General features: G+C 39.3%; 1 protein-coding gene across 19 annotated transcripts in view; it reads right to left on the bottom strand.

Moving 5' to 3' along the window:
- Positions 1 to 21,997, bottom strand: part of ABI1 (abl interactor 1) — a 103,752-nt gene that overhangs the window by 32,877 nt on the left and 48,878 nt on the right. The gene's annotated exons all lie outside the window — the stretch shown is intronic.

Raw genomic sequence — 21,997 nt, 5'->3', positions numbered from 1 at the left:
CCAAAATCTTGGAAATAGAATAGAGAAAATGCAAGAAACATTTAACAAGGACCTAGAAGAACAAAAGATGAAACAAACAACGATGAACAACACAATAAATGAAATTAAAAATACTCTAGATGGGATCAATAGCAGAATAACTGAGGCAGAAGAACGGATAAGTGACCTGGAAGATAAAATAGCGGAAATAACTACTGCAGAGCAGAATAAAGAAAAAAGAATGAAAAGAACTGACGACAGTCTCAGAGACCTCTGGGACAACATTAAATGCACCAACATTCAAATTGTAGGGGTTCCAGAAGAAGAAGAGAAAAAGAAAGGGACTGAGAAAATATTTGAAGAGATTGTAGTTGAAAATTTCCCTGATACGGGAAAGGAAATACTTAATCAAGTCCAGGAAGCACAGAGAGTCCCATACAGAATAAATCCAAGGAGAAATACACCAAGACACGTATTAATCAAACCGTCAAAAATTAAATACAAAGAAAACATATTAAAAGCAGCAAGGGAAAAACAACAAATAACACACAAGGGAATCCTCATAAGGTTAACAGCTGATCTTTCAGCAGAAACTCTGCAAGCCAGAAGGGACTGGCAGGACATATTTAAAGTGATGAAGGAGAAAAACCTGCAACCAAGATTACTCTTACCCAGCAAGGATCTCATTCACATTTGATGGAGAAATTAAAACCTTTACAGACAAGCTAAAGCTGAGAAATTTCAGCACCACCAAACCAGCTTTACAACAAATACTAAAGGAACTTCTCTAAGCAAGAAACACAAGAGAAGGAAAAGACCTACAATAACAAACGCAAAACAATTAAGAAAATGGGAATAGGAACACACATATCGATAATTACCTGAAATGTAAATGAATTAAAATGCTCCCACCAAAAGACACAGACTGGCTGAATGGATACAAAAACAAGACCCATATATATGCTGTCTACAAGAGACCCACTTCAGACCTAGAGACACATACAGACTGAAAGTAAGGGGATGGAAAAAGATATTCCGTGCAAATGGAAACCAAAAGAAAGCTGGAGTAGCAATTCTCATATCAGACAAAATAGACTTTAAAATAAAGACTATTAGAAGAGACAAAGAAGGACACTACATAATGATCAAGGGATTGACCCAAGAAGATATAACAATTGTAAATATTTATGCACCCAACACAGGAGCACCTCAATACATAAGGCAAATACTAACAGCCATAAAAGGGGAAATCGACAGTAACACATTCATAGTAGGGGACTTTAACACCCCATTTTCACCAATGGACAGATCATCCAAAATGAAAATAAATAAGGAAACACAAGCTTTAAATGATACATTAAACAAGATGGACTTAATTGATATTTATAGGACATTCCATCCAAAAACAACAGAATACACATTTTTCTCAAGTGCTCATGGAACGTTCTCCAGGATAGATCATATCTTGGGTCACAAATCAAGCCTTGGTAAATTTAAGAAAATTGAAATTGTATCAAGTATCTTTTCCGACCACAACACTATGAGACTAGATATCAGTTACAGGAAAAGATCTGTAAAAACTACAAACACATGGAGGCTAAACAGTGCACTACTTAATAACGAAGTGATCACTGAAGAAATCAAAGAGGAAATCAACAAATACCTAGAAACAAATGACAATGGAGACATGACGACCCAAAACCTATGGGATGCAGCAAAAGCAGATCTAAGAGGGAAGTTTATAGCAATACAATCCTACCTTAAGAAACAGGAAACATCTCGAATAAACAACCTAACCTTGCACCTAAAGCAATTAGAGAAAGAAGAACAAAAAAACCCCAAAGTTAGCAGAAGGAAAGGAATCATAAAGAACAGATCAGAAATAAATGAAAAAGAAATGAAGGAAACAATAGCAAAGATCAATAAAACTAAAAGCTGGTTCTTTGAGAAGATAAACAAAATTGATAAACCATTAGCCAGACTCATCAAGAAAAAAAGGGAGAAGACTCAAATCAATAGAATTAGAAATGAAAAAGGGGAAGTAACAACTGACACTGCAGAAATACAAAAGATCATGAGAGATTACTACAAGCAACTCTATGCCAATAAAATGGACAACCTGGAAGAAATGGACAAATTCTTAGAAATGCACAACCTGCCAAGACTGAATCAGGAAGAAATAGAAAATATGAACAGACCAATCACAAGCACTGAAATTGAAACTGTGATTAAAAATCTTCCAACAGGGCTTCCCTGGTGGCACAGTGGTTGACAGTCCACCTGCCGATGCAGGGGACATGGGTTCGTGCCCCGGTCCGGGAAGATCCCGCATGCCACAGAGCGGCTGGGCCTGTGAGCCATGGCCACTGAGCCTGCGCATCCGGAGCCTGTGCTCCACAACGGGTGAGGCCACAACAGTGAGAGGCCCGCGTACTGGGAAAAAAAAAAGAAATCTTCCAACAAACAAAAGCCCAGGACCAGATGGCTTCACAGGCGAATTCTATCAAACATTTAGAGAAGAGCTAACACCTACCCTTCTCAAACTCTTCCAAAATATAGCAGAGGGAGGAACACCTCCAAACTCATTCTACGAGGCCAACGTCACCCTGATACCAAAACCAGACAAGGATGTCACAGAGAAAGAAAACTACAGGCCAATATCACTGATGAATAGAGATGCAAAAATCCTCAACAAAATACTAGCAAACAGAATCCAACAGCACATTAAAAGGATCATACACCATGATCAAGTGGAGTTTATTTCAGGAATGCAAGGATTCTTCAATATACACAAATCAATCAACGTGATACACCATATTAACAAATTGAAGGAGAAAAACCATATGATCATCTCAATAGATGCAGAGAAAGTTTTTGACAAAATTCAACACCCATTTATGATAAAAACCCAGCAGAAAGTAGGCATAGAGGGAACTTTCCTCAATGTAATAAAGGCCGTATATGAAAAACCCACAGCCAACATCGTCCTCAGTGGTGAAAAACTGAATCCATTTCTGCTAAGATCAGGAACAAGACAAGGTTGCCCACTCTCACCACTCTTATTCAACATAGTTTTGGAAGTTTTAGCCACAGCAATCAGAGAAGAAAAGGAAATAAAAGGAATCCAAATCGGAGAAGAAGAAGTAAAGCTGTCACTGTTTGCAGATGATATGATACTATACATAGAGAACTCTAAAGATGCTACCAGAAAACTACTAGAGCTAATCATGAATTTGGTAAAGTAGCAGGATACAAAATTGATGCACAGAAATCTCTGGCATTCCTATACACTAATGATGAAAAATCTTAAAGTGAAATCAAGGAAACACTCCCATTTACCACTGTAACAAAAAGAATAAAATATCTAAGAATAAACCTACCTAAGGAGACAAAAGACCTGTTTGCAGAAAATTATAAGACACTGATGAAAGAAATTAAAGATGATACAAATAGATGGAGAGATATACCATGTTCTTGGATTGGAAGAATCAACATTGTGAAAATGACTCTACTACCCAAAGCAATCTACAGATTCAATGCAATCCCTATCAAACTACCACTGGCATTTTTCACAGAACTAGAACAAAAAATTTCACAATTTGTATGGAAACACAAAAGACCCTGAATAGCCAAAGCAATCTTGAGAAAGAAAAAAGGAGCTGGAGGAATCAGGCTCCCTGACTTCAGACTATACTACAAAGCTACAGTAATCAAGACAGTATGGTACTGGCACAAAAACAGAAAGATAGTTCAATGGAACAGGACAGAAAGCCCAGAGATAAACCCACACATATATGGTCACCTTATCTTTGATAAAGGAGGCAGGAATGTACAGTGGAGAAAGGACAGCCTCTTCAGTAAGTGGTGCTGGGAAAACTGGACAGGTACATGTAAAAGTATGAGATTAGATCACTCCCTAAGACCATACACATAAATAAGCTCAAAATGGATTAAAGACCTAAATGTAAGGCCAGACACTCTAAAACTCTTAGAGGAAAACATAGGCAGAACACTCTATGACATAAATCACAGCAAGATCCTTTTTTTTTTTTGCAGTACGCGGGCCTCTCACTGCTGTGGCCTCTCACGCTGCGGAGCACAGGCTCTGGACACGCAGGCCCAGTGGCCATGGCTCACGGGCCCAGCCGCTCTGTGGCACACGGGATCCTCCCAGACTGGGGCACGAACCCGTGTCCCCTGCATCGGCAGGTGGACTCTCAACCACTGCGCCACCAGGGAAGCCCAGCAAGATCCTTTTTGACCCACCTCCTAGAGAAATGGAAATAAAAACAAAAATAAACAAATGGGACCTAATGAAACTTGAAAGCTTTTGCACAGCAAAGGAAACCATAAACAAGACCAAAAGACAACCCTCAGAATGGGAGAAAATATTTGCAAATGAAGCAACTGACAAAGGATTAATCTCCAAAATTTATAAGCAGCTCATGCAGCTCAATAACAAAAAAACAAACAACCCAGTCCAACAATGGGCAGAAGACCTAAATAGACATTTCTCCAAAGAAGATATACAGACTGCCAACAAACACATGAAAGAATGCTTAACATCATTAATCATTAGAGAAATGCAAATCAAAATTACAATGAGATATCATCTCACACCAGTCAGAATGGCCATCATCAAAAAATCTAGAAACAATAAATGCTGGAGAGGGTGTGGAGAAAAGGGAATACTCTTGCACTGCTGGTGGGAATGTGAATTGGTACAGCCACAATGGAGAACAGTATGGAAATTCCTTGAGAAACTACAAATAGAAGTACCATATGACCCAGCAATCTCACTACTGGGCATAAACCCTGAGAAAACCACAATTCAAAAAGTCATGTACCAAAATGTTCACTGCAGCTCTAGTTACAATAGCCCGGAGATGGAAACAACCTATGTGTCCGTCATCGGATGAATGGATAAAGAAGATGTGGCACATATATACAATGGAATATTACTCAGCCATAAAAAGAAATGAAATTGAGCTATTTGTAATGAGGTGGATGGACCCAGAGTCTGTCATACACAGTGAAGTAAGTCAGAAAGAGAAAGACAAATACTGTATGCTAACACATATATATGGAATTTAAGGAAAAAAATGTCATGAAGAGCCTAGGGGTAAGACAGGATTAAAGACACAGACCTACTAGAGGACTTGAGGATATGGGGTGGCGGAAGGGTAAGCTGTGACTAAGCGAGAGAGTGGCATGGACATATATATACTACCAAACGTAAAATAGATAGCTAGTGGGAAGCAGCCTCATAGCACAGGGAGATCAGCTCGGTGCTTTGTGACCGCCTGGAGGGGTGGGATAGGGAGGGTGGGAGGGAGGGAGACTCAAGAGGGAAGAGATATGGGAACATATGTATATGTATAACTGATTCACTTTGTTATAAAGCAGAAACACACCACTGTAAAGCAATTATACTTCAATAAAGATGTAAAAAAAACAAAAAAATAGATAACTCATATAAAAAAAACAAAATGAGACATCACACCCATCAGGATGGCTGCTATCCGCCTCCCGCAAAGAACAAAAGAAAATAACAAATGTTGGCAAGGAGGTGGAGCAATTGGAACCCTTGTGCACTGCTGGTAGGAATGTAAAACAGTACAGCAGCTGTGGAAAACAGAATGGTGGGTCCTAAATACTTAAATATAGAATTACCATATGGTCCAGCAATTCCACTGCTGGGTATATACCCCAGAGAATTGTAAGCAGAGTCTCCAAGAGGTATCTGTACACTTATGTTTATAGTGGTGTTATTCACAAGAGCCAAAAGGTGGAAGTAACCCTAGTGTCCATCAATGAAAAAATGGATAAACAAAATGTGGTATATATATTCATTCAATGGACTATTATTCAGCCTTAAAAAGGGAGGAAATTCTGACACATACTACAACATGGATGAACCTGAGGATATTATGCTGAGTGAAATAAGCAGTTGCAAAAGAACAAGTATTGTATGACCCCACTTATATGAGATGCCTAGAGTAGTCAAATTCATAGAGACAGAAGGTAACATGGTGGTTGCCAGGGGCTGCAGGGAGAGAGCAATTAAGCTGTTGTTTAATGGGCACAGAGTTTCAGTCTTGCAAGATGAAAACAGTTCTGGAGACTGGCTACACAACACTGTGAATGTACTTAACACTACTGAACTGTACACTTAAAAATAGTTAAGATGGGAAATCTTGTTACGTGTATTTTACCACAATTAAAAAACATTTTTTTTAGTCAACTCTAAAAGATTTCTGACTATACCCCCTTTGACTCTTCCTGGTTTACATATGTCAGCAAAGCAGGTTGGTCACTGAACATGGGTGTTCCCAGAAAGAGAATGTCTCCTCTTGGCCACTTGGGATCCGCCCGAGTGTGACGCTTCATTCTTTCCCCTAATGGAGACCCCATGCTGGCCTGATCGGTACAGCCTCTGGGTGGCAGCCCAGCCAAAAGGTGGCCTTGGGAATTTTAACTTAATTGTGGTTTAGCCGCCTGAATTTTCTTGTTGTACTTCTGTGGTCTTAAGTATTCTGCTCACCAAATCCCCTTACATTGTACCATGTGGACCAAAGTGGTGGACATAATAGGATCTCTAAGTTTAATAAAAATGCTCTCATCCCTCTGGCACCTGACCCTTCCAGACAAAAAAGGTCAGGGTGAGGGTCAGGGATAATCGGGAAAAAGGGAAAGGTTAGTGATTGGAATGGGACACACCGACTCTGTAGCGGTGGAAGGAGAACAACCCTGGCACCAGTGAAAGAAAAACTTTAAACCTCAGGAGGTAAGAAGGAGGGACATAGTGATTCTGTCTTTCTGAATCCCCCAGAACCTTCCTCACAAAGGAGAAGTCCCAGGTGTGGCTCTCCCAGATTGTGCAAGTGCCTCCATAAACTGAGCTGCCTGCCAGCTCTGCCACGCCCTGCTGGACAGCTCCAATCACCACGTGATCATCCTCCTCAAGGTCACGGAAAAATCTTAGGAAAGCAGAAGAAGATGGTCCTAGCCCCTGAGCCTCCCACAGAGAACACCTGCCAATACCTCCAGGTGTCTTTCCAAACCCCACCCCCACCCCGCCCAATTCCTGTAGCTATCATTCGGCCACCCCTAAGGGGCAGGTGAATGCTACCTGACAGGTGGCACAGACAAACAGGACAGACTGGACTGACTGCCTTCAGGTAACACCTCCATAAACAAAAAGAAGTACTAGACTCAGTTATTTGTACTGAACTGGGAGCCCTAAGGCTTGCCAGCTGTCCAGGAGGCAACACTGGAGAAACTGCCAGCCTGTGCTCGCTAAGTAGGTCCCACCTGGGGTCGGGGGATGGGAGGGCAGACGACAACTGTAAGCACCACATTCTTCACAGGTGTACTCACGCGGAAGCCAGGCATTACCTTACTTCCGTCCAGAAATGTGGTGATGTGCACTGCAGGGGTGATCGTAAGAGACCTGCAAGTGTTTAAGCAAGCACCACCAGTAGATCCTGTATCCCCAGACGGCTGTGACCTCTCCAAAGTAAGGCTATTCTTGATTGGGCGGAGGGGGCCCTCCCAGAAGGATAACTGACTTGTTAATTATGTGTAATCTGCTCTGAGGCATTTATGCCTGAAATGGGAGTTATCCAATTAGAAATAGTAGTTTGAAATCTGTCCCTGACTTTAGCAGAGGTGAACAATGAGATCGTATCAGCCCTGGAGCCATTCAGGTCAGTGTCAGCTCAGGGGCCAGGATCATTATGGATGACAGAACTGCCCTAGACTTCCTTCCTGCAGGGAGGCCAAATCTGTGCATTCCCTAATACTCCTGCAGTACTTGGGTCAAGTAGAAAGTCAGTACAGAAACTTAAAGAGAAAGCCACTTGGCTCTCTAAGGCAGACCCTGAAGGTTTATGTATTTGTTCAGCTGGCTGGTCTAGGACCCTGGGGAGCATAGTTGAGGTCAAGATTGCAGTTTGGCCTCATCCTGCTACCATGTTGATAGTACGTAAACTAAATTACATATTTTATGAGACAAACTGAATGGCTCCAGTACCTGGCTCTGTCAGACAGATTACTCAGGGTGGCCAATGAAGAGCATAATCATGGGAAATTTTACCAGAAGCCAAGAAGGGAGAGACATGAGGGGTGAATGCTGTTGGAAGGCAATTATCCTTGGGCCCACTGCATTTCTGTGCATCTTGTAGGTGGAGGCGCTGCCTCTCTTTGTTCCAGACTATCTTAAGTATGTCTGTCCAGCGAACAGCGAACAGCCAGGAAGGATAGAAATGCCTCCCTCAGGAACAAAGGGCAGGTTTGTTCACCATCTAGCACAATAAAGACGTCACCTCCCTCCAGGATTAAGGTCAGGCAGGCTTACTGCCCATTATGAAGGTCTGGAGGTTCCTCTCCTGTAACAGGCTGCACTGCAAATGTAGGAGCGGCGCCACCACAGGCATCACTCACCCTCCTCACAGCCCTCTATGGAGCATGGGGCTAGGAAACCAACTCGAACGCTAACAACTCCGATCCTGCTACTGCGAGGAATCAAGTCCGATGTCTCTGACTGAGAAGTCTTGTGTCTTCTACCAGCATCCATGAAACTATGGCAGGCTAACTTGTTAAACTGCAGTTAGCTACATTTTTGTGTGTGTGTGCCCCTACATATCTCAAACTCCTTCCTTGTCTGACAGTTCCAGCACAAGATTAACTAGTACAAATTTTAGCTAAATTTTGCTTGACATGGAATTAAGTTTAGGTACTCATTATTCCACAAAAGGAAAAATAGAGATTTCACTGGAAAGGAAAAAAAAAAAGATGGATCACCACTCACCTTGGTGTGCTCCTAACTCCCGAACACTCAACACTCATCCTGTGTCTCCTTTACAAGGCTGCCTGACAGGTATGGTGCCTCCCGGTTTAGTTGTAGGATCTTCCCCTTTTATCCTTGGCAAACTCATCCACATTCAGGTCTAAATTACTCTTACACTCACATAAACTTTTCTCTATTCTAGATCTCTCCTCTGCGCTACAAAATCATACAAACACCTGCTATGTTCCTCTGGGATATTTCAATGGTACCTCAAAATGAATGTGCCCAAAATCACACACAGAGTCAACTTTACTTCCTACTTCAGTTCTCTATCAAGTTATATAGTTCAGACATCTAGCACTTATTTCATACCCAATATCACTAAATCTTGTCACATTTACCTTTAAGTACCAGAAATTTGTTTCCTTCTGTTTCCAACACTTTAATCCTAGTCAATCTACTATCATCTCTCACCTTGGCTACTGCATCTGCCGTCTAACTGGTCCACCTGCATCCAATCTAGCCTCTTTCCAATCTGTTCTCCACGGTATAACCATGGTGATCTTCACCAAAAAAGTAAATTTGTGAAGACAAAATGAAAAAATCTGAAGCTATCTTACCTGCTTAAATCCTATTTAAAAGAATATCCCACATGGTTCCCAGTCTTCATGGGAAAAACAAATTCAAAATGGCTCAAGTTCTTTAAATATTTTTCTCAAACATCATGGTGGCCACAACTCTCCTTAAAATCATCTTTTTTTCATTCTTCCCATTTCCCTCACACACTGTAGCACTATTCAGGACACTATTTCAAATTACTTGAAAAAACTTTTCTCTGAGTTTACTCCCTCCCCAGCCTCCCAAATCGAATCATGAAAGTCCACATCACAACCCGTCTGGCGGTGTACAACCCTCCATATGACAGGGTGAGTGAATAAAGCAGGAGGAGGAGGGGAACGGGCTTGGAACATTTGTATAACAGCAGCATGCATATGTTCACCAAGCCAAAGTTAGCTTTTCCAAGGAGACCAATTCCTTCTCATATTTGAATTTCCTTACTTTCACACTTTATCTTTAGATGGCAAAAGAAGCAGTCTGATATAAAGAAATTAGTTTTCAATTCTAATATAATACCATAAAAGTCAAGAGTATCCCAAGCTGAGAGGGACTAGCAGGCTGCAGCACCCTACAGCAATCCCTAGACCCGTGCACAGGTGAAAACCACTCATTTTTTTAAAAAGGCACACAAATGTGAAATCAGAAAGCCTTGGTTTGAACACTCTTTCACTTACTAGTTATGAAATTTTATACAAGTTTTAACTCACTAAGATTCCATTTTGCTTATATAAAATGGGGGCTGGGATAATATTAGAATCTATTTATAATATTGCTTAATACAAAAAGTACCAGGGCTTCCCTGGTGGCACAGTGGTTGAGAGTCCACCTGCCGATGCAGGGGCGCGGGTTCATGCCCCGGTCTGGGAGGATCCCACATGCCGCGGAGCAGCTGGGCCTGTGGGCCATGGCCGCTGAGCTTGCGCGTCCGGAGCGCCTGTGCTCTGCAACAGGAGAGGTCGCGGCAGTGAGAGGCCTGCGTACCGTAAAAAAAAAAAAAAAAAAAGTACCAGAAAAAATTAACCACAACTGAATCATATCTATCAAACTATCCAATCTACAGCTCTGCAGTTAAGGCAAAGTATTTTCCAAAATATTAATATAAAAACATGGACACAGCACATGGTGTAAAAACACGACAGACGTTGAAACTGGAGGACATTAAGCTAAGTGCAATACGTCAGATACGGGGCTGGGGGTAGGGGAGACATGTCATGATCTCACTCATATGTGGAATCTTAAAACGTTGAACACTAGAAGCAGAGAGCAGAATGGTGGTTACCAGGGGTGGGGAGGTGGGGGAAAATGAGGAGACATTAGTCAAAGGGGACAAAGTTGCAGGTGTACAGGATGAATAAGTCTAGAGATCCAATGTACAGCATGGTGACTACAGGTAATAATACTATACTGAATCCTGGGAATGTGCTAGGAGAATGGATTTCAAGTGCTCTCATCACACACATACCAAAAAAGGTAACTATATGAGGAAAACATACATTAATTAGCTTGACTGTAGTCATATTTCACTAGGTATATGTGTATCAAATCATGGTGGTGTACATCTTAAATATATGTGATTTTTATCTTAAAAAATAAAACAAAAAAGGAAAGATGACGAATATGAATTATGTTCAAATCTCTAGTTTTGCCACTAGCAATAAAAAAGATTTTAGAAAACTCCTCAGAGCCCAGTCTAACAAGCATTAAGGCTCTAGAAGCTTGAAACTCATTGATTCCAAGGTAGACAAGTCCTAAAGGCTAAAATTCATTTGAAAGAAGAAAGCAGATCTTACAGATATGGGTATCAGTAGGACAAACTTGAGAAAAGATAGAAACCCAAAGACAAGTTCTGATCAATGATCATGCTTGATGATCCAGCACCTTAAGGAGAACTGATAAATAAAAGAATGATATGACATACATTTGGAAGTAATGAATCGAATGAACAGGCACAGGGTGATCACCTTGTAAGGCATTAGTACATTCTTAAAGATCTTATCTATAATCCAAAACTCACAAAAATTCAAGAACTAAGTTTAACACAGGACAGTATTTGTTTCCTGCTTAAACATCAAATGACAATAAAATAGTTTAACAACTTCCCTGTCCAGTTTTGAAATTACACAATGGTTCCTAATTATTTTTTTAATGTGAAGAAAATATTCACATTAAAAAAATAATTTTTTGAATTTTATTATTATTTTATATTGCACTTTAAGCACATAAAATGAAACAGTACTGCAATGGGCTCATAACAAAGACATAGCTGCAGTAGCCTAATACAAAGTAAACAAGGCTTGGATCTAGGTAACATTAAGAGCCACAACCTAGAGCTAATAAAACACAACTAGAGGGGCTTCCCTGGTGGCGCAGTGGTTAAGAATCTACCTGCCAAGTAGGGGACGTGGGTTCGAGCCCTGGTCCAGGAAGATCCCACATGCCGTGGAGCAACTAAGCCCGTGCACCACAACTATAGAGCTTGCGCTCTAGAGCCCGCGAGCCACAACTACTGAGCCCATGTGCCACAACTACTGAAGCCCGCGCGCCTAGAGCCTGTGCTCCGCAACAAGAGAAGCCACCGCCATGAGAAGCCCGCATACCGCAAGGAAGAGCAGCCCCCACTCGACACAACTAAAGAAAGCCCACGTGCAGCAACAAAAACCCAACGCAGCCAACAAATAAATTTATTTATTAAAAAAACAACTGGGCTTCCCTGGTGGCGCAGTGGTTGAGAATCTGCCTGCCAATGCAGGGGACATGGGTTCGAGCCCTGGTTTGGGAGGATCCCGCATGCCGTGGAGCAACTGGGCCCATAAGCCACAACTACTGGGCCTGCGCATCTGGAGCCTGTGCTCCGCAACGAGAGGCCGCAACAGTGAGAGGCCCGCGCACCGCGATGAAGAGGGGCCGCCGCTCGCCGCAACTAGAGAAAGTCCACGCACAGAAACGAAGACCCAACACAGCCAAAAACATAAATAAAATTAAAACAAAAAACACAACTAGAAAACTCTGGCAAACTTACCATGACAAGTACAAATAATATCAAGAGTTGTGAGAAAGAATAATAGCAATGGGGAACAGGAAAATCAGCAGAAATATTCTACCCCCCAAAATAACCAGAACACCCTGAATAACCCTAAGAAACTCCCTCCCCGTGCGGTTATAAACAGTGAAATGAGAGTTTGACAGATTAACCTGAAAAAAAAAAAAAGTGTGGCCTTCAAAGCCAAGTACAACCCACCCCACCTACTCACAACCAGATATACATCTCATTCCTCCACTCCCATCCAATGCAGTATTGATGCCAAATCTTCCCAAACTGATCTTCAGCTTCGAGCCTCTCAATAAAAACCCTAACTGGGTTTCTCATGGTTTCAAAATATATACGGAAGGGCAAGGGGGAAAGAATGACCAAGACATGGTTTAAAAAACAAAAAAAGGAAGGGGAAGGTGGGGGCTTGCCTGCTGATATTTATTATAAAGCCAAAGTAAATAAAACAGTAGGGTTCTTAAAAAGGGTTAATGGACCAATTCAACAGAAGATACAACTCAGAAACAAACTCATGATCATAAGGAAACTTGTTACCTTACAATGATTGCACAGGAGAAAAGAATGCATTATTTAAATAGGGCAACTAGTTTGCCAGATAGAAACACAGGAAATGGATCCCTACCTCACGCTAGAGCGAAAAAACCAATTCCAGATTCATTAAACGTAAATGCAAATAAGTGGCAAATTTATACTTGAAATATTACATTAATGAGAATGAACTACTATGAATGAAATACAGCTAAATAGTAGAAACATAACACTGAATTAAAAAAGCAAGCTATACTGGGCTTTGGTTTTGACTACATACAGCCTGAATCTATTTTTATTAAACCCAAACCCAAACAAAATTAAACAGTAACTATTTAAGGATACACATAATTTGTGATAAACTTTAAAAGGGCAAGGAAATAATGATAATAATGCCCCTTGGGAGTATAGATTGAAGCACAAAGGTAGAAAAAACAGAATTGACCATTTTCTAGTTAACTTTGGTGGTAGAGTCACAGATGTTTATTATAAAATTTGTTACATTTATTCTTTTGAATGTTATTTAGTATAATTTTTTTAAGTCTTTAAATTGCACAAAAAGTACAAATAGAGCACAGAGAGGGGCTTCCCTGGTGGTGCAGTGGTTGGGAGTCCGCCTGCCGATGCAGGGGACACGGGTTCGTGCCCCGGTCCGGGAAGATCCCACATGCCGTGGAGCGGCTGGGCCCGTTAGCCATGGCCGCTGAGCCTGCGCGTCTGGAGCCTGTGCTCCGCAACGGGAGAGACCACAATGGTGAGAGGCCCGCGTACCGCAAAAAAAAAAAAAAAATAGAGCACAGAGAAAAAAATGACTACTATTCCTGGAGCATTATCAGAAGACTCCATAAAAGAAACCTCACTTTAGCCAGCCATATGTGGCAGGCCAAAGAGAAGAAAGTAGACTGGGGGTGGGGGTGGGGATTCCAAGCAAAAGGAACAGTATAAGCAAAGGCAAAGAGGCGTGAAAATACAACACCTGCCTAGAGATTAGAGAAAATTTTAAATAGCATGAATAAAAATGAGTTGAACTCTACTAAGAGTTATTAAAGAAAGACTAAAGAAATTAGGAAACCAAACTTGACAAGTTCTTTTTAAAGGGCCAAGCTGACCCTTCATAATGTGAGCAGAATGGGAATTGAATAGGAATAGGTAAAACAAATTGTGTAGAAAGCAAAGGTTCGAAGGAAAGAACAGTTACAATATTCCAAAAGTGATTCTATTTAAAAGAAAAACAGTGTTTTCCAAAATGAATGTTGAAATAAAAAGATAAATTTCACAAGTAGACAAGATTTTTAAATTGCCTTTTAAGACATGATTATTTAAAATTATTGTATGGAAATATGTTGTTTTAATTACACTCTCCCTTACCACTTTGGGAAGTTGGGGGGGTGGCGGGGTGTAAAGAAAGCATATGCTCCTTTTAAATATCCTCCAGAAAACAATCCTTTTTATTTATCAAAAGACAGGCGGGAAAGAAGTATGACATAGCAAAACTACTTAATATTTCACATATTTTCTTCAATATCATATCTGAAGGCCTACTAGCCCCAGAAATGACAGTGCCAATACAGCGAGGTCATTATAGGTTTCAAGCAAAGAACCTTGTATGTAAGTAAAAGCACAATAAATGCTTGCTGAATGAGTAACTACAGAATGAAAACCAAAACACTTTTGCCCTGAATAGAAAAAGGAGAGGAGTATGAAAGGGGTAAAAAAAGTGTAAAAGAGTCCTGAGACCAGCCACACAGAGAAAGCCTTCAGCTAAGAAAGAGACAATCTTTGTCTGTTACTGCTTATTTGGACCAGACTCTGGAAATGGCCCTATGCCCAAAATTCTGTGTTACAGAGCTTTGTTCAATAAGCTTGAAACAAGGTCCCAATCAACTGCGAAGTTAACTTGATTCAGAATGACCTATATATACACACTATAAAACAGACCTATTTAGAAAAGATGAGCTGCAAAATAAGACTCTGGTAGAAGAACATAATATAAAACACCCAGATCAGAATTATTCTGAAACATTTTATCCTGGGAAAAACTGGATCTGTCACTAATACTTTGGCCTACACCCAACTTTAGTACAACACAAGGACACTTTTCCGTCTCCTCCCCTCCTGCTTAAGAAATATAATGCACACTATACAACACTCTACATGGCAATTATGTGTCCACATCAAAAAACAATTTTTTGTGTTTAATTTAGTGATAATCATTTTTGATCCAAACCAGGATCTAAAGTAAATATGAGCTTTTAAGAGAACATTAGATCACAGTTCATCTTCTACATATCACTCATAAGCTTGTACTAATTCCCCAACTACTACTCTTTACCCAAGAATTAACATTTGTTTTAATATCTCATGAGTGTCCCTCCCCTCTCAAAAAGATGATATATTTAAAATTCTGTAGAAATGTCAGGCATTATAATCTAATGACTTCAAAAGCATAGACTCAGGAAGCACACTGCACAGATTTACAAGTAGACTCTACCATTTACTAGCTCTGTAGCCTTGAGCAAATTACTAAACTACTCTATGCCCTCAGTTTTCTTACCAGACAAATGAGGTTTAAAAACAAAGAATTTTATCAACCTCACACAGTTAATATGAGGATTAAATGAGGTAACATGTATAAAGGATTTTCAACAGTGTCTGGCATGGAAAGGACTAAATAAATGTTAGTATTATTTATTATTATCATCATTATTATTATTCTCTGTTCCCCATCCATATTGAAGTGTTTAACTCTGAGTTTACCAGATGATGTTAAACCTGTTAAAGCTTATAGCCAATAAATACAACTCTTATGAACAATCTTAGAAATTAAAAATTGTTACTTAATTCATTTAAGATGTTCCAGCTACATTAGACATATAACAAGGAGTGTAAATCAGTATTATCAGAAGAGTCAAATCCAACACTTTAAAAGGATCTGGATTGTACTTAATAATAACCTCTCTGAGCCTCATGTCTTTCATATTCATCACAGGAGTATTTTTGGTCCTGTAATAATTCTTACAAGAAAGGACACCATTTGGGGATATTTATACAGAAATAATATTTAAAGATACAAGTTGGTAGATTAAATTTAGAGATTAAATTTAGAGGATTGATTACATTATTTTATATTTATATATATATATAATTGAATATATATATATTTTTTCCTCCCCAAAATGATAAAGGGAAATAAGAGGAGAAGAATCAGTGGACAAGAACTTCCAATAAATCACTGGATATCAGAAAGCAAATGGAAGCAAGGTAACTAACTGAACAGAACAACAGAAGAAGCTAAAACCCAAAACGCCCGAAGACAGCAAGGCAATTTATTCTAAAAGAAAAAAATAACCCTTGAGAGGCTCAGAATTTGGAAGCAACAGTTTCTTTAGACTACAAAAGTGAGGAACAGAATCAAAATCACAATGAGACAGATACCACTTGACATCCACTAGGATGGCTATTAAAAATAAATAGATAAAACAGAGATTGTGAGGATGTGGAGAAACTGAAACCTTGATACACTGCCAGTGGCAATGTAAAATGGTGCAGCCACTTTGGATAACAGTCAGCAGTCCCTTGAAGGGTTAAAGCCAGAGTTACCATAGGATCCAGCAATTCCACTCATAGGTATATAACCAATATAACTGAAAACATATGTCCACACAGAAACTTGTACACAAATGTTCACAGCAGCATTATCCATAATAGCCAAAAAGTAGAAACAGTCCAAATATCCATTAACTAATAAATGGATAAATCTGATATATCCATAAAACAATATTATTTGGCAATAAAAAGGAATAAGCACTGACACAGGCCACAATATGGATAAGCTTTGACAACATCATGCTAAGTGAAAGAAACCACTGCAAAGGACCACTTACTACATGATTCCATTTATATGAAATACCCAGAAGAGGCAAATCTACAGGAATAAAAAGTAAATTGTTAGTTGCTTAGGGCTAGGTGGAGAGAGGATTCAGGGATTGGGGAGTGAGAGCTAAGAAGGATAGGGGGTTTCTTTTTTGGGGTAATGACAATATTCTAAAATTGCTGTGGTGATGGATGTGTAACTCTGTGAATATAACAAAAGCCACTGAATTGTACACTTTAAGTGGGTAAATTCTATGGTATGTGAATTCTATCTCAATACAACTGCTTTTCTTTTAAAAGTGAGGAACAGAGCTAAAAGCTGGAGAATTGAGTGTCTATATACTGAACTGCTGAGTTCGCTGTCCTTCCACTCACCATGTTCTCAAATGCCAGCTTTTCCTCATAAACACAACTCTCATGAAAGAAATTAGAAAAACTCTTCACTGCAGAAACAGAACAGCACAAGAAAAGACTTCTAAATACTGAAGACTTGGGTGGGGCCCTGCCCAAAGCCCAACCCCCACAACTGACAGTCTCTGTCACATATTTATAGTTTCTACTTAAGCATTTCAGTTCCTCATTCTTAAACAGAAGCAGACTAGGATCACCAGATTATTTGATACAATATTGCATGGGGGGTGGGGGAGGACCTAAAAGAAAACAAAACAGAACAAAAAACAGAAAAAAAGAACATGAAAAAAAAACTTGCAGAGCCTAGAGGAATCATTTTTAAAAGGATTTATATTATATGAAATACATATATTCATATGTCATATATGTTTATATATTATATGAAGAATAAAAGGTAATTCATTAATAAATAAGAATCCAACTTGTGAAAAAGAGCAAGAAAATTCTTAAAAATTAAAAATAGTAAAACTTAACAATATAAATATCTGATACACTGGAATTTATAGTTGAGGAAGTCTCCCAAAGATGTAGAAACTAGAAAGGAAAACAGTACTAAAATATTAATTCAGAAGGTCTAATATCTGAATAGAACATCTAGAAAAAAAGAACAGAGAATACATGGGAAAAGAAATTATCAAAGAAATACACTAGACGCCCCACCCACCTGCAAAATATAGTAGCATATCCCCCAAGTGCCAGCATAATGTACTTTCAAAAGACCAATACCAGGCTTCCCTGGTGGCGCAGTGGTTGAGAGTCCGCCTGCTGATGCAGGGGACACGGGTTCGTGCCCCGGTCCGGGAAGATCCCACATGCCGTGTAGCGGCTGGGCCCGTGAGCCATGGCCACTGAGCCTGCACGTCCGGAGTCTGTGCTCCGCAATGGGAGAGGCCACAACAGTGAGAGGCCCGCGTACCACACACACACACACACAAAACCGGCCAATAAAAAAAAAAAGACCAATACCAAGTTATTTCCCTGTGAAATTTCAAAACATCACAGCTAAAGAGAATAAATATTCCAAAGGTTTCCAGAGAGAAAGACAAGTTACATACAAAGGATCTAGAATCAGAGACATATCAGACATCTCAGTGACAATACTGGAAGCCAGAAGAAATAGACTCTATTGCCTTTCGAAGGAAAATAATTTTCAGTCTAAAACTAAGGGCAGTACAGCACAGTGATAACAAGCAGATTCCAAAATGAGACTTCCTAGTTCAAATAATGCCATTTAATAGCTGTATGATCCTGAACAAGTAATATAACTTCTTTGTATAACAGTTTCTTCATCTGTGAAATGGGGTTGTTGTGAGAATTAATTCATAGGTGTTCATGTGTGTAAAAAGCCTGATACACAGTACTTACTATAAAAGTGCTCTAGAAAGCAAGACTGGGTAAAGAAAGGGGCGATACAGAACTTAGCTTTTCACTATAATCCCTTAGGTAGTATCTCACAGGCTTGGACACACTCACATATTATCAGACGGACAGAGGGAATTGTGAAATGAAGCCCAATGATAACACCTGGGCAGAGAATAATATCTATATGCCTTTAGCTCAAATGAGACAGAAAAATAGAAAACAAAAATTTGTATTGAAAGAGAACCACCTGACCAGACAGTCAAAAAGGGAAACAGGATGTTGTAAGAGAGATTTTTGGTTTGGTTGAGCAGCAGAACCAGAGTAACCCAGGAGAGCCTGGGTCAGATTAAAGAAAAATGACACAGTTTGTTGATAAGGGTAAAACAGAGTACTTAAACAGAGAAACTGACTTTTTTTTTTTTTTTTTTTTTTTGCAGTACGCGGGCCTCTCACTGTTGTGGCCTCTCCCGTTGCGGAGCACAGGCTCCGGACGCGCAGGCTCAGCGGCCATGGCTCATGGGCCTAGCCGCTCCGCGGCATGTGGGATCCTCCCGGACCAGGACACAAATCCATGTCCCCTGCATCGGCAGGCGGACTCTCAACCACTGCACCACCATGGAAGCCCAGAAACTGACTTTTAATCACAGTTAAATGACAAGCTTGTTCAAAGATGAGATTCACTGAGGTTTGGGGGGTGGTTTTTGTTTTGTTTTCTTCTGAGGCTAAATTAAAAGCATTTTAAATTAAAAGATAATCGGAAAATAAACGTAATAGTAATAAGACCTTATATCTTATTAAAACTCAGGAATACCTTGCTAATATAAGGAATACCAACTGAGGCAATATGACAGATTAGATAACCTGAAAACTCTCCCACTTACAAACTTCCTAAACACACTTGATAGACTATGACAGCATCTTTTTAAAATTCAGTCCAATATTAAATAGAGCAAAGAAAATCCAGGGAGAAGGAGAAAGGAGGACTAAAACTCAGAGAAGAAAATATGAAAGAAGCTATCCTATAGGGGCTTGCTGGCCACTAACAAACAGGGTTAGACTTTTATGCCAAATGGGAACTAAATATAAAGCCTTGGCTTGCTGAAGGTGGGAAGATAGAACTGACATGGCAAAAGGAACTTTGCAAATGTGATTAAGTTAAAGGTCTTGAGAAAAGAAGATTATCCAGGATTACTGATGTGGGCTCATGTAATCACAAGGGTCTTTAATTAAAAGGGAAAGAGGGAGGCAGGACAGTTAGTGCTGATCAGAGTGATGCCATGTGAAAAAGAATCAACTGGCCATTTCTGGCTTGAAGATGGAGGAAGAGGCCACCAGCTAAGAAATGCAGGAAGCCTCTGGAAGCTAAAATAAGGCAAGAGAACAGCTTCTCCCATAGAATGTCCAGAAAGAACAATCCTGCCCACATCTCAAGTTTGGCCCCAGTGAAACCCATTTCATATTTCTAAGCTTCAGAACTATAAGATAATAAAGCTGTGTTAAGACATTAAGTTTGAGGTAATTGTTACAACACCTCTAAGACACAAATACATACACACACACACACACACACACACACACACACACACACACACTGGAGAGGAAGGGAGGCAGTTATCCAAGATAGTATAACATGTTCCATGAAGTTTTCAGGTACAAAACTCTAAATAGTCCTGGACTGATAGTATCCCTAAAACACTTGGCAGAACAAAACTGTCTAGGAATAATCAATTTATCTTATCAATGTATTACCCTTAGCCTGCAGAGAGATCTCAAAGATGAGATCTTAAGTTGAGCTCACAATCAAAATTTATAAAACACATAAGGAAATAATTCACCAAAAGCAGGAGGCAGCATACACACATCACATATGCACGTACATATACGTGCACACATACACAATAAGGCCTCCAAAGAATGTTAATCCAAAAGAGAATGTTAATCCAGAGGAAGGAAGGAGGGAAGGAGGGAAAAGAGAAGAAAAGAAAAGAAAAAGAAAAAATAACAATAGATGACATGAATAAAAAGTACAAAATAATGGTGGTTCATCTGAATCCAAATATATCAATAACTACATTAAGTACAAATGCAATAAATGCCCCAGTTAAAAGAAATATCACACTGTATTTTTTTTTTTTAATTTTTATTTTTGGGCTTGCAGCATCTCAGTTCCCCAACCAGGGACTGAACCCAGGCCATGGCAATGAAAGCCTGGAATCCTAAGCACTAGTGCACGAAGGAACTCTCACACTGTATTTTTTTAAATCCAGTTATTCTTAAAAGAGACAAATCTTAACAGGAAAAAGTTGAAAGTAAAAAGAATGGAAAAGTTCACTTTGTGATACAGCAGAAACTAACACAACATTGTAAAGCAATTATACTCTAATATAGATGTTAAAAAAAAACAAAACTAAACTACATTACCAGAGGCCAGGATAGTGATCACCTTTGGGAAGGAGAGGAGGGGTGGCAGGTGGGAAGAACATAAGGATGATTGGCTATGTTGTAGGTCTTGATGAATACACAGGTTTTTCCTTTGTGATAATTCATTAAAAATGTAGGTTTACGTTTTGTGCATTTTCTATGTGTGTTATACTTCAATAAAAGGTTAAAAAAATTTTTTTTAAAGAATGGAAAAGATAAATTCTATATATTAATATGTAGTATAATGATATCAAGACAAAATAAACTGTAATTTTAAAAAACCCTAGAGCCAGAGAATCCTTTATTCCATAGTAATGCTGTCTTTCATCAAAAATATTTTTACATGAATTTACTCAATGGAGGTTTTATACTTTGCTCTTCAAAAGAACAAACCAAAAACATTAGAGAAGCTACTTTCATGCCAAGCTTGGTGGGGGAACAGTTTTAGAAAAAATGAACACGTGGGACGGCACATAAAACTGCAGGTGGCTAGAAAGGAAACCAGCTCTAAGGAAAAATAACTAAAAATAGTCTTAGAACAGTGATTCTGACTGACTTCATTTGGATTTTCAAATTATTTCAGAGCTAAAATGTATACAATTTGTTTTTAACCAAGATGGTTGGTTATTTTAGAAATAAGTTCTGCCATAATTAAATATACTTATTTATATCTTAGAAGTTCTCAAGTATCACTTGCAATTCAGAACCAAAGGATTTTTAAATCTGAAAATTTTTTAGCTCTGAAACGATCTTAATGACAAAATATAGCAAAATCAATTATTCCTGATTAGTTGAAATAAAAATTCCTATGACAGCAAATTTTGTTGGATCTCTAACAAAATATTTTTAGGGATATTATGCCTTGATGTACATGCCAGATTCTTTATAGATTTCCTCTATCTTTATATATATTATTATGGATTTACAAGCCCTAATGCTAGAAACACTTAGAAAAAGACTTAAAA

This window comes from Phocoena phocoena, chromosome 2 (genome assembly GCF_963924675.1).
Source record: "Phocoena phocoena chromosome 2, mPhoPho1.1, whole genome shotgun sequence".
Taxonomy (NCBI): domain Eukaryota; kingdom Metazoa; phylum Chordata; class Mammalia; order Artiodactyla; family Phocoenidae; genus Phocoena; species Phocoena phocoena.
This window is presented reverse-complemented; position numbering and strand designations above follow the sequence as displayed.